Below are 12,528 nucleotides of genomic sequence, written 5' to 3'. Positions count from 1 at the left end.
ATATATATATATATCAAAGCTCCTAGGGGTGTCCATTTCAAGCAGCACACGAACACGGTTAGCTTTTTCCCCTTTTAAAAGCTTTATTGGCACACAGGCAGCTTATCCTCAGTTTGGTTTGCGGCATACGACCCAGCCTGACGCGTTTCGTTTTACAACTTCCTCAGAGGCACGGTCGCAAGAAGCCGTGCGGGCCACACCTCCTGATTAAATCCAATTGCACGCTGATATGCAGCTGCTCAGTTTGAGACTGTGCATGGAGAGTTCTGGGATATGTGGTCCGTTCATGCTTCTTCGTGTTGGTTGCCCATGTTCGCTCACAACGAGCCCCAAGGAAAGGTGCACTGTTAAATCCAGTAGCCGTGCTCCAATTTGAAGTCGATGATACAGACTCCATGGCCCCCTGCAGTCCTGGGGTGGTGCCAGCTCCGCGACTGGACAGCCGCGTTAACATCAAAGCTCCTAGGGGTGTCCATTTCAAGCAGCACACGAACACGGTTAGCTTTTTCCCCTTTTAAAAGCTTTATTGGCACACAGGCAGCTTATCCTCAGTTTGGTTTGCGGCATACGACCCAGCCTGACGCGTTTCGTTTTACAACTTCCTCAGAGGCACGGTCGCAAGAAGCCGTGCGGGCCACACCTCCTGATTAAATCCAATTGCACGCTGATATGCAGCTGCTCAGTTTGAGACAGTTTGAGACTGTGCATGAAGAGTTCTGGGATATGTGGTCCGTTCATGCTTCTTCGTGTTGGTTGCGAAACGCGTCAGGCTAGGTCGTATGCCGCAAACCAAACTGAGGATAAGCTGCCTGTGTGCCAATAAAGCTTTTAAAAGGGGAAAAAGCTAACCGTGTTCGTGTGCTGCTTGAAATGGACACCCCTAGGAGCTTTGATGTTAACGCGGCTGTCCAGTCGCGGAGCTGGCACCACCCCAGGACTGCAGGGGGCCACGGAGTCTGTATCATCGACTTCAAAGTGGAGCACGGCTACTGGATTTAACAGTGCACCTTTCCTTGGGGCTCGTTGTGAGCGAACATGGGCAACCAACACGAGAAGCATGAACGGACCACATATCCCAGAACTCTTCATGCACAGTCTCAAACTGAGCAGCTGCATATCAGCGTGCAATTGGATTTAATCAGGAGGTGTGGCCCGCACGGCTTCTTGCGACCGTGCCTCTGAGGAAGTTGTAAAACGAAACGCGTCAGGCTAGGTCGTATGCCGCAAACCAAACTGAGGATAAGCTGCCTGTGTGCCAATAAAGCTTTTAAAAGGGGAAAAAGCTAACCGTGTTCGTGTGCTGCTTGAAATGGACACCCCTAGGAGCTTTGATATATATATATATATATATATATATCCACACACAAAAGAGTTACCCTCTTAGACGAGCCACAACTCAGGTAGGTTTGATTACTCGTTTATTTCTGGAAGCTGCAACGTGGAAGGCAGGCTCCTCACAACAGTTCAAATTGCCTGACGCGTTTCGTGATGAGGCTCACTTTTTCAAAGGCACGATGATTAAGCAGGTGCAAAGCATGTCGGGCACTTATGTTATGTTGATGGTACCCGCCCAGTGGCTGCTGGCTATGCCTCCTGGTACCTGTAGTGCCGCCAAGTATTCCTGAGGTAGGGTGCTTTGCTCTGCTGTCATTCAGTCAAATATAATACCACAGTGGGTTTGCTGAGGGTCACGCTCGACCAGGCTGCAACGAAATTCTTCCACAACGACCTCCTGTCCTGCTGCACACCATTTGGCGTCACCTTTGTACCGCTGCTGTGCGGTGGGGCTCAGTCCACGACTGGGTTAGCCGCAATATTCACACACAAAAGAGTTACCCTCTTAGACGAGCAACAACTCAGGTAGGTTTGATTACTCGTTTATTTCTGGAAGCTGCAACGCGGAATGCAGGCTCCTCGCAACAGTTCAAAAATGTCATGAGTGATGTCATTGACCATGTCATGAGTGATGTTATATGTGATGTCATCAGCAGTGCATTGCGGGCGCGCAAGTTATAGTTAGCTGAGCTAACTATAACGGAGGAATTTCAAAGGTTTTGTATGAGAGAAATGTTCAGCTAACTATGACGTGTGAAAACTAGGGGTTTTTTCAATGAATTTGCATGTTTTTTTAAATGCTAATTCCTAACTATAACATGTGTGAAACCTATGTTTTTTTTAATGAATTTGCAAGGTTTTTTAAATGCTAATTCCTAACTATAACATATGTGAAACCTATGGTTTTTTCAGTGAATTTCAAAGGTTTTGTAAATGATAAGTTATAAATTATTATATCTTTCTTTGTACACTAATTTCTTATATTTTTAATATAAATATGTATATGTATTTAATTTTTTAGATTATATTTCATATTCTTATTATAAAATAAAAACAAAACTAAATTGCAAAGTAATTTTTGGATTAATTATTGCTTGACTTCGGTTGCAAGTATAACACAACTCCAGCAATGCTCTGGGGCCCTATGCTCACAAAGCTGTATCAATCCTTTTACCTGCTTCAAGCATGTGCAAGGTTTTGACGCAGCATAAGCTCAAAAGTGACTGAATGAAATGTTATACATTTCACTCAGTCACTTTTAGGAGGCATTGCTGCACACCCTTCTGCACAGGAAAGCCTCTTCTGGCGCTGGGCTTTACAATGTAATGCACCCTCCAGATGCGTCAGATTGTTAATAGCACACACCATGGCACATCTTTTGCACCACCGCTGTGTCACAAAAGTTACGCAACAGCTGTGTAAAAGAGGCACAAGGGTATTGTAAATCCGCCCCTAACACATACAAATTCACCCAGGCAGTTTCACCAGCAGCGCAAATTGAAGCATAGACTTCTAACATATGTATGTACATATGTTACATTCAAGTGCTTCGCACATACTACAGTATACTATAGGTAAACACATTATAGATTTATGCTGTAGCACTTCCTTATAGCTCTGCACTTTCACATTCTCCATACACTAGTAATATATTCATTCATTAATTTATGAACTACATATTCATTCTGACACACTAACATAGAAATATAGTTCTTTCTTTGACCAGTGAAGGTAGGTCTAAAAAGAACTGTTTTTTAGTTTTGTATTTTTTTGTGTTTTCTCAACAAATTCCAAGCGAAACAAAAGAATGAAAAAAAGAACAACTAATGTCGAGGACAGCAATGATCCTGTATCCTGCGTTTTATCAGGTAGATAGACAGTTCCCCATAACACAAAAGTTTATCGCAATAAATGCAAAGAAATGTAACTTTAGCAAAGTCAGAATCAATTTGTGGGTGTGGACTGCTTGCTGAAAATACTGCCGCAGATGATGTGCTTGGTGTAGCAGCAGGTGGGTTCTCGTGCAACCTTCATCTTTCAGCTCGAGCAAAGTTCTTGGGGTGCAAGTTCTTCACGTGTTGCATCATATTTGCTGTGCCAAAGGAGTATTTTTAACATTGATCACCCCTTGAAAGAGTTGTTTGGCAAATTTTACAGGTTACTTTTGCAGCATTAACCTTTTTTGACCTTCTGGAAAAGTGAAAAACTTCCAAATTAGAGCTTCTTTCCTCTTCTTCGGAGCTTCTTCAGGAATTAAATCTCCCTCTGAAGAACTGCTGGAAGATGACTCCATTGTTCTTATTATCGTGATCTTCCTTCTATTTGAGAAGATTCTCACAACAAATGCTTCTTCTTAGAACTCAACGTCGAATAATTATAATGGGATGGAACTTTCAACACTCGCAATAGGAAAAGCTACGAACCAATCAAATCTCTACTTTTGAAGTCACATGGCTTTGCGTACGCTTATGATGCGCTTGCGCAGCTCTTTCAATACGAGCACGCATGATCTTCTCCGCGATTTGTGTAATTCTTTTTAAAAGTAATATGGGATTAATAAAAGTATTTTAAAAAATCATAGTTATCCCAAATGTCTGCCCTTAGTATCTACATTAAATACATACATGTTTTAAACCAAGTAGAAACATTGCCCCCTAACGCGTACAGAACGCCGTACATGACTTCACACCAAAAGATTTAATGCGACGCGTAACGTCAAAGCATATTCGTACCGTATGCGCGGGTACACGCTGAGTATGATAAGCAGTACAAACTATGGTGCGATCACCCTCTCAGTGACAAATCAGAGCTCAGGGTGCGCTAGGAAGAATGATTAGAAGTGCTGACTCATTGCAGATCTGATTCTGGGCCTGCCTCTGCGTACATTATTACACCGCCCCCATCTCTCGCTGTTGTTAATTGTTGGTGCAAACACTCATACTTGCACATGCGCAGTGCACGCCCGCCCACACTACCCACATGCCACCACCAAGCATGCTTGCTGTCATTTAGCCTGGAAACCAATACATTAGCCAATGTGATGTCCTCCAGGGCCATCATTCTTATAGACCAAGAAAACTCTACCAATGACGGCCCTGGGCTTGGTTTGGACAGCCCTCGCAGTTCCCATATAATGCGGGCACTGACGTGAGCACGCTCTCTTTTGCCTGCCTCTGCTGTGATGACAGACAGACTGTCTAAAACACTCCAAACTCAGCAAAACCGCAGCCTTTCAAGACACGACAAAAGACAACAGAAACAAAGGTAAGAGAAGACGTCACAACATCAGCCTCCACTGTAAATTGTATATGCATAATACTATTTTTTTATCCTTCATATGGCTTTCCTACCCCTCAATAGTTTTAAACTGTACTTACATAATTGAAATATTTCTTTATAAGTCACGAGGTCCTATACACCTCTAATCTTAAAAATTGTACGTGCATAAAGAAGCCCGGGCCAAGGGTAGGCCCGTCTGCGCCCGTAAAAGACTGTATAAGGCCGGGCTAGGCTTCTCACGGCATGTCTCTATCACTGGGGTAAGACTATATACATATGCCGAAGCAGGATATGAACTAATATGTATTTTATTAAAAATGAATAGCATTTATTGAATAATTGCTATCCTGATTTTATTGAAAGCATCTTTTTTAGTGATATATTTGTTGAGGATTTCTATGTTGTCTTCATGTACAAACACCTGAATCTAGGATACTAAAGTAAATAGATAGATCGTTGTGGCAATCCTGGGTTGTTATCTCATCATATTGTTATACGGGCCGCATTGTTGAATACAAGTGTATCTGCCTTGTAATCTGTGTAAGCTGCCGATTGATGCTGTTTGCTTCCTAAGTTAACCCTATTGTAATCTACTGCATCAACTATAGAGTCATAATACCAGCTTTTGCAACAAAGCATTAGGGCAACAATGGGGAAGATGAAAGCAGCCGAATCAATGACAGGAAGGAAAAAGATAGAAGGACGCAAAAACTGGCCAAATCTGCAGCAGAGAACTGTACTTTGGCCACTATTGATGACTTAATAGAAGAGGTAGAAAATATGTTGTCTAGTGGCAAAGAGTCTAGTATTAAGGGGCAAAGTAAAATTTCATCTTACTATAGTAGAAGAGAAAAAGTGGTCCCAGCAAAGCCCAATAGCCCAACCATTATTATTCACCAAGCTCATTATAAAATATTGTTGCAACCATCAACTACATCACCTTTAAAGTCAAGATTGGGTACTGGTATGACCCCCACCCCTAGATAACATTGATAACACAGATAGGAACCAAGGAAACCCAATACCTAGAGAGGTTATAAATGTAGAGTACTCGAATAGATACTTACCCCTAGCTGACAACTCAGAGGGAATCCAAGTAGAGCAAACGATTGGAAAAGATGAAACTAGTTCAATTAACTTGAGCTTAGTTGGGGAGCACACGCACAAACACTCAAAGTGTCACGTTGAAGCTTGATCTTACCGGGCAAGTATGTGGTAAATCTAAACCCCTTGCACAATAGGAAACTGTGATCTCTCGCCGCAATGGTTATGTGTTAAAGTGTTCCCTTGTGGTTCCTCTTAACTGCCTCGAAAAATTGGTTCCAAAATAGAGGGAGGCTTTTGAAGTGTGCCTTGTTGAAACCACAGAGACGCATAACTTCATCTTAGCAATTAGACAAATAAACAAGCATTTGCAATGCAATAGGTCTCGCTTTAGGAAAGTTTGAGCTATTGGTATTGTAAATGACAATTTTTTTATTCATGTGTTGGTTTTGAAAATAGCAAAATTAATAGCTTTGTCATTTACAATGCCAATAGTTTTAACTTTTGCAAATGTGACACCTATAGAATTTGTAATGCAATATGTGTTTTATTTACGTGACTTAGATGTATCGTTATTACAAATAACAATGGTTTTTATTTTTTTTACACAATTAATACTTAAAAGTTATGGTAATTTATAATGCCAATAGCTTAAACTTTTGTAAATAACTTTTGTGAAGATTATGTTCAGTGTATTTTATTGTGACGAAAATACAAAAACAGAAGTGAAATATTAACATCTTTTTTATAAGAAAGCTATGGTAACAGGGAAAGAAAGATAGTATCCAGGCCGAAAGAGACAGACAGAAAGACTGACTAGCCTGTCCCTTAGTGTTCTTTGCATGTGGTGAGATTCTAGTTATGTTACAGGAACCTTAAGTGCACATATGCCAATAAGGTCCCCTTGGAGCCAGGAAGATAACAGCATCCGACTGCCAGCCTCTCATAAATAATAATCGGTACATTTTGATCAACATAAGTGTCAGATCTACAGCCTCCTCATAGGTCAGGTTCCAGGCTCCAAGAATATCTGGCACTGGCACCCACCCATCCGACTGGACTCTAGCTGCCCCTTTCTATAAAAATGTACATTGATATCTCCTCAGGGGCCCTGAAGTAATGGCGAGGTAACATGTAGCAGTTTACAAAACTCCTAAAAATTCTAATAGTCAGCTGCGTGCTACTCGCCGAAAAAAGCGCTTCGACGCCTGGTCAGAGTTAGTTAGCGCTATATTAATGCAATTACTATTACTGCAAAACAAATAGTCTTTCCTCTCTCCCACACACACACACCACAATGTATCTGTACTGAAGAGCCACCCGCACCAAATACCGCACGAGCCTGGCAGACCTCGCTCCGGCCCTGCTCAAGCGGTTGATGGCCTGTCATGGAGGCGGCACAGCCGCCTACGGTACATACGTGGCTTCAAGAAACTCAAAGCGCCTCACACTGGGACCCTGTCGGTTACAGTACACAAGGTTGGGTTGATTTCTTTTGGGGGATGAGGGTGGGAGTTACAGGAGATTAAGAGGGTGGCCAAAAATCACAGGACGTTCAGCAGCATTGATCAGTTATTTGAACCCTTTATCAAGTCCTCCTCCGAGAACTTCCTCCCCCTCCTCCACCGATGCAGGCAAGATGAAAGAGGAAAAAAAACTAAAGAAAGCAGGCTTCCTCGTCATGTACTAAGACAGTGGCCCAAAAGTAAACATTTCAGCATTTTCTTCAATTAAGAAAACTAAACAAAAACAAGCAGAGCGCCTGCACTGCATTAATCTCTGGAGGAGAGGCTGATGTCACTGAAGTCCTGGAGAGCTGCAGCCAATCCCGGCGCAGCCCTCTGATGACGCGGCGGCAATGGCTGAAACTATTCTTTTTTCAGACAATATTTTTGTTACCCATGTTCTGAAGTACTTCCTTCGTTTTCATATGACTGTGATTGTGTTTGCTATCCGGTTGCTTTAATACTTGCACATGTGGAGTGAGACATTCAGATTCAGGCACCCGATTGTGGAACTTTTGTCTTCACAGCCTGCATTTCATCACAAATAGAACTACCTTTAAAAACGAGTCCTCGCCGCCTTCCCTCGGACGGTCCTGGTGGGCAAAATCCAAGTCACAGGGGCAGTCCGAGCCTGGAGAAGCGAGCTCCGTGTGCCGGCGCCGCTGAAAGCTAATCTTGCGGCGACCCGGAAGCTCTTGCCCGGCCGGCCAATCCGCTCGCGGCCGACCGGAAGTCCCGCCTCCCGAGGTCCGCGAACTGCGAGCTGCCGGCGCATGGAGCGCCCTGCCGTCCGGGGTAGCCTGGGTCCCCAGGAGGGGGCCGGGGAGAAGGAGGAGTGTGGCGCCTGTTGCGGGGCTCCTCTGACCTGAGGGAGCCCCGATTTAGAGGATGTGACGCGCCGCGCCGTGAGGAGCCCCGCCGGAAGAGCTCAGTCGGTGAGTGGGGCCCAGGGCTGATGTGAAGTGCGTGCGTGCCTGTGTGTATGCCTGGGGGGTGGGGGGGTGGGAGTGTGTGCGCGCGTGTGTGCGTGTGTGCGTGAGGGAATGTGTGTGCGCATGCGTGACTGTGTGTGATTGAGAGAGAATGCGAGGTAGGGGATAGTGTGCCTGTATGTGTGCCTGTATGTGTGCCGTATGCCTGCGTGTGCATGCGCGCGCCTGTGTGTGTGTGTGTGTGCGTGCGTGCGTGCATGCAGAGGGGTGTGGGCTTCCTGTGTCTGTGTGAGAGCCAGGGCTTGCACCGCGCATGCGCAGCTATCAGACGCTCGCTCCCGAGGTGAAATCGGACCTCGTCAAAGCGCGCGTCTGGTAGCTGTCCACTCTCCTAAATACCGGCAACATAAGTTGTCGAGCTGATGCATTCATGCTTCGCATGAATGCCACATCAGCTCGACCTAAAAAGGGTGTGGGTGAGGGCCTTTCTGCAAAACAGAAAATACGATAGGTAAGTGTGTGTGGTTGGTTTGATTCAGCAAGTACTAAAGCCCACAGAAACTTGAAATTAGCTTTAGCTGAACAACCTAGACCTGTGAGGAAAGTCGGGGAGTGTAGATTGGCATAAAAGCAGCCATTAAACAACGTAAAAGAGTTTTGAAAGAGGATACCCGGAATAAGTTATTGAAGGCCAGTCTATCTAAAGATAACACCTCTTTTTGGCATGTTATTAACTCACATTCTCATTACGCTTTAGATTCCCCACGCGTAGAGATAGCAATTTCTGAGGATGCTTGGATAGCTCATTTTGCTCATGCTCCCAAAAACACTGACCCTTTAAATGAGTGCAGATATCCAGATTTTTCCCTGGACGAAGTTGGATTGGCGATGAAAGAAAGCAAGGGGGCAGAAAGCCTCAGGGCCTGACGGGATCCCTATTGATCTGTTCAAATTTAACATTGAGCTCTGGGGCCCTATCCTCACTTTGCTTTTTAAAGCCTGCCAAAATCAGGGTTTTTTACCTACCTGGCCTGAGTCACTTATCGTCCCTATTTTTAAGAAGGGCAACCATAACAACCCAGCGCAATACAGGCCAATTTCCCTCTTGGATTGCCTTGTTAAGGTTGCTGGTCAAACAATATCCTCTCAGACCTAGAGTACGGGTTCAGGGCTGCGTTGGGTACCATAGAGCAGGCTGTAAACCGAGACTTGTTAATTGGCAAGTATGTGCATGTGAAAGGTGGTAATCTTTTCTTAGTTTTCATTGATTTATCTACGGCTTTTGATTCGGTAGCTCACGATAAGTTATGGGCAATAATGACCAACATGGGCGTGGATGATGAAATTGTGAATTTCCTAAGAGATTTGTGCGCCCAAGGCAGAGGCAGAGTACGTTACGGTCTTAATACTACCTGTACTGAGACATTCATTATAGGAAGAGGGGTGCGTCAGGGATGCGTAATGGCCCCTTCCTATTTGACCTCTATATAAACAGTATAGGAGATACACTGGCAAGTAAATGTGTAGATCTACCTCAGTTGGGACAAAGGCCTATTCCAGCACTATTTTATGCTGACAATGTGGTGTTAATGGCCCGTAAGCCCATTGCCCTGCAGCGCCTGGTGGACTAATTTGCTCAGTATATGTCTAACTTGGGGTTAACAATCAACATAAGTAAAACCTTTGCTATGAATAGTGGGATGAAGGCTTCCCGCTGTTGCAACATTTTCATTGAGGGTTCTACCATTCAGTTTACAGATTCTTTATCATATTTGGCCATTGTTTTTAATCAATCAGGGTACTGGCAAGGGGCTATCAAATTATGGGGACTCCATTTTATGAAAACAAAAATGGCCCTATTGAGTTTCGCTAGTCAGTGTGGCTTTAAACACCCAAAGGAGATGATTACTATATATAATGTAAAGTGCAGATCCTCTGCCCTTTACAGGGCTGACTATGGGGGTATGGAAAAATAGATGTATTACAGCTTGAAGAAAACACTTTTCTCAGATCTCTCCTCGCACTCCCGAAAAGTAGCTCAACATTTGTATGTCACTCTGAATTTGGTGCCCCCTACCTATCAGACATCATTAGGATCCAACCTGTGCTATTATGGCACAAAATATGGTCATCTGAATACACTATTTTAAATCGAGCCATAACTGCAGACTGCCAAAAATCCCCTAAGGATTTTAAAATTCCGTGGCTCAAGTATGTCCATAATTTTCTGGTAAACCTTGGCCATCCTGAATATTTCACCCTCCCTGATAGGTTATCCACGGTCCAGAGGAAAGCCTTGAAGTTGAAATGTATTTCTTTTTTGGAAGAAATCAGATTAGCATCTGAAATCTGTAAACCAACTGTGCTGAGGAACCAATTGATTTTGACTAGTGTTTACATGCAACCATACTTAGCTAACGTCTATCATTCTCGCCATCGGTTTGTGCTCACCTGTTTTCGGCTGGGCATTTTCCATCATTTATTCAGTTTTCCTATTGTTAACAATTGGTCAGCCGACCTGGGGAACTGTACGTGTGATGATACTTCACCTCAGAATACTATGCACACCGTACTCTTTTGTAAACACTTCTCATGTCTGAGACAAAAATGTATAAAACCCTGGTTACTTCAGTTGGATTTCAGATACTGTCGTCCGGCGTATAATTATTTGCAAATATTACCAGATATTTTTACTTGTTTTGTAATGTCGCGTTTCTTGTTGACTGTTATTAATCATAGGAAGCAGCTGTAAACTGTAATTATATTACCGCATCATGATGCTAGACTTTTGAATATTCTAAGCCTTCACTTTTCTTATAAGGATGAATTTTGCACATTGTTTTAAATTGTATTTTTGGTCATTTTATTCATTGTATTGATGCATTTTGTAGCTTTTATGATTGACTTTGTGACTTCGAACAAAGCTTATTTTGACTGATGTTCAGAGTGTGGTGAAGCAACATGATTTACCAATTAAGTCAATGCCAAAACAGATGGCAAAGCTTAGGCTCAAATCAATGTGGAAATAAAAGTCCCCGTCATTATTACTTTATAAGACAATCTTCATTCTTCCACAACGAGTTCCACAGCCACCGAGTTGGTCAGAAATGACCACTGGCTTCTGATGACTGCCGGAAGAGGCAGCAGCTGATTTCAACCTGCCAATGAGAAACAGGGACCGGTCCTCGCTTCACCTCACAGGCGGGCAGTTGGCTGTGGATGGAAGCATGACTGCCTTTTGGCACATTTGCCCTATGTTGAGAACAAGGAGGAAGCTTAAACTCAAATCAATGTGGAAATGAAAGCAGGGGCACATTTACAAGCCCCTTGCGCCTCTTTTACGACGCTGTTGCGTCACTTTGTGACTCAGCAGTGGCGCAAAAGATGCGCCATGGTGCGGGGTATTTACAACGTGACACATCTGGGAGATGCGTCACGTTGTAAAGCCCTGTGCCAGAAGTAGGCGTTCCTGCACAGGGGGGGCGTTCTGGCACAGGAACGCTTCCTAAAAGTGGCTGAGTGAAATCTACAAGTTTTCACTCAGTCACTTTGGGGCCCATGCTGCGTCAAAACCCTGCGCCTGCTTGAAGACTACGGGGCGCTGTTCAATCTGCCAATTGGAATCAGGGACCATCTTACAGGATGGCAGTTGGTTGTGGATGGAAATGTCACTGCCTTGTCTTCTGGCTCCTTCACCCTCTGCTGTGAACAAGGAGGATTCCAATGCATGCCCTTTAATGTCACAGGTGGTACCATCATTGACATCACATGTGGAGTCAAAAGCACATTAGTGTCTCTGATTCCAAATTGGTATTGAGAGATTTTCTGTAGTGATTTCATGAAACATGGACTGCAGAGACACTCTGAATGCAGAGTTTTGTTTGTTCTAGGGTGTGAGGAATATGTCTGCTTAGTTCATACATTGCTTCCCGTGCTTTGAAGATATCACTTGAATTCTCCACCGCCGTACGTCTAATGTAAGCGCACCCCCATACTGTACTGTAAATGGTCTTTTTCAGTCTGTCCCGTGCCTCTATTGACTTGCAGCTCTTCCCTAGAGACCCATTCTTTTGGTGTTTTAAACTGTCAATGATATTTAGAGCATAGAGCATGGTATAAAGGGTCTGCCCATCTTACCCACTGGATGCCTCATCTTTTAGTGACTGCACACTCACTTTAAAATATCTCCTGTATCTTCAGTGTCAAGTTTGCCTATCTATTGTCCATGCACTTCAGGTGTCCAGTTAGATGGTATTTATTTCCCATCCCCGTTTTAGGGTCTTTAAGTGACATTGAAATTTTGCAACTGCCTGTGGTTTGAGTGCTGCTGGTGTATGTAGCAATCTATTAGTGCCTCCTTCAAAAATACTTTAAATAAAATGCATTGTACAGTTTAGAGGTGTGTTATTTAAAACATCACTAGTAAAACACCT

At 43.7% G+C, this 12,528-nt stretch overlaps 1 protein-coding gene across 1 annotated transcript in view; it reads right to left on the bottom strand.

Moving 5' to 3' along the window:
• LOC147684254 (putative cation-transporting ATPase 13A4) overlaps positions 1–12,528 on the bottom strand; it is a 356,830-nt gene that overhangs the window by 136,071 nt on the left and 208,231 nt on the right. The window lies entirely within an intron of this gene.

This window comes from Lissotriton vulgaris, chromosome 11 (genome assembly GCF_964263255.1).
Source record: "Lissotriton vulgaris chromosome 11, aLisVul1.2, whole genome shotgun sequence".
NCBI classification, from domain to species: domain Eukaryota; kingdom Metazoa; phylum Chordata; class Amphibia; order Caudata; family Salamandridae; genus Lissotriton; species Lissotriton vulgaris.
This window is presented reverse-complemented; position numbering and strand designations above follow the sequence as displayed.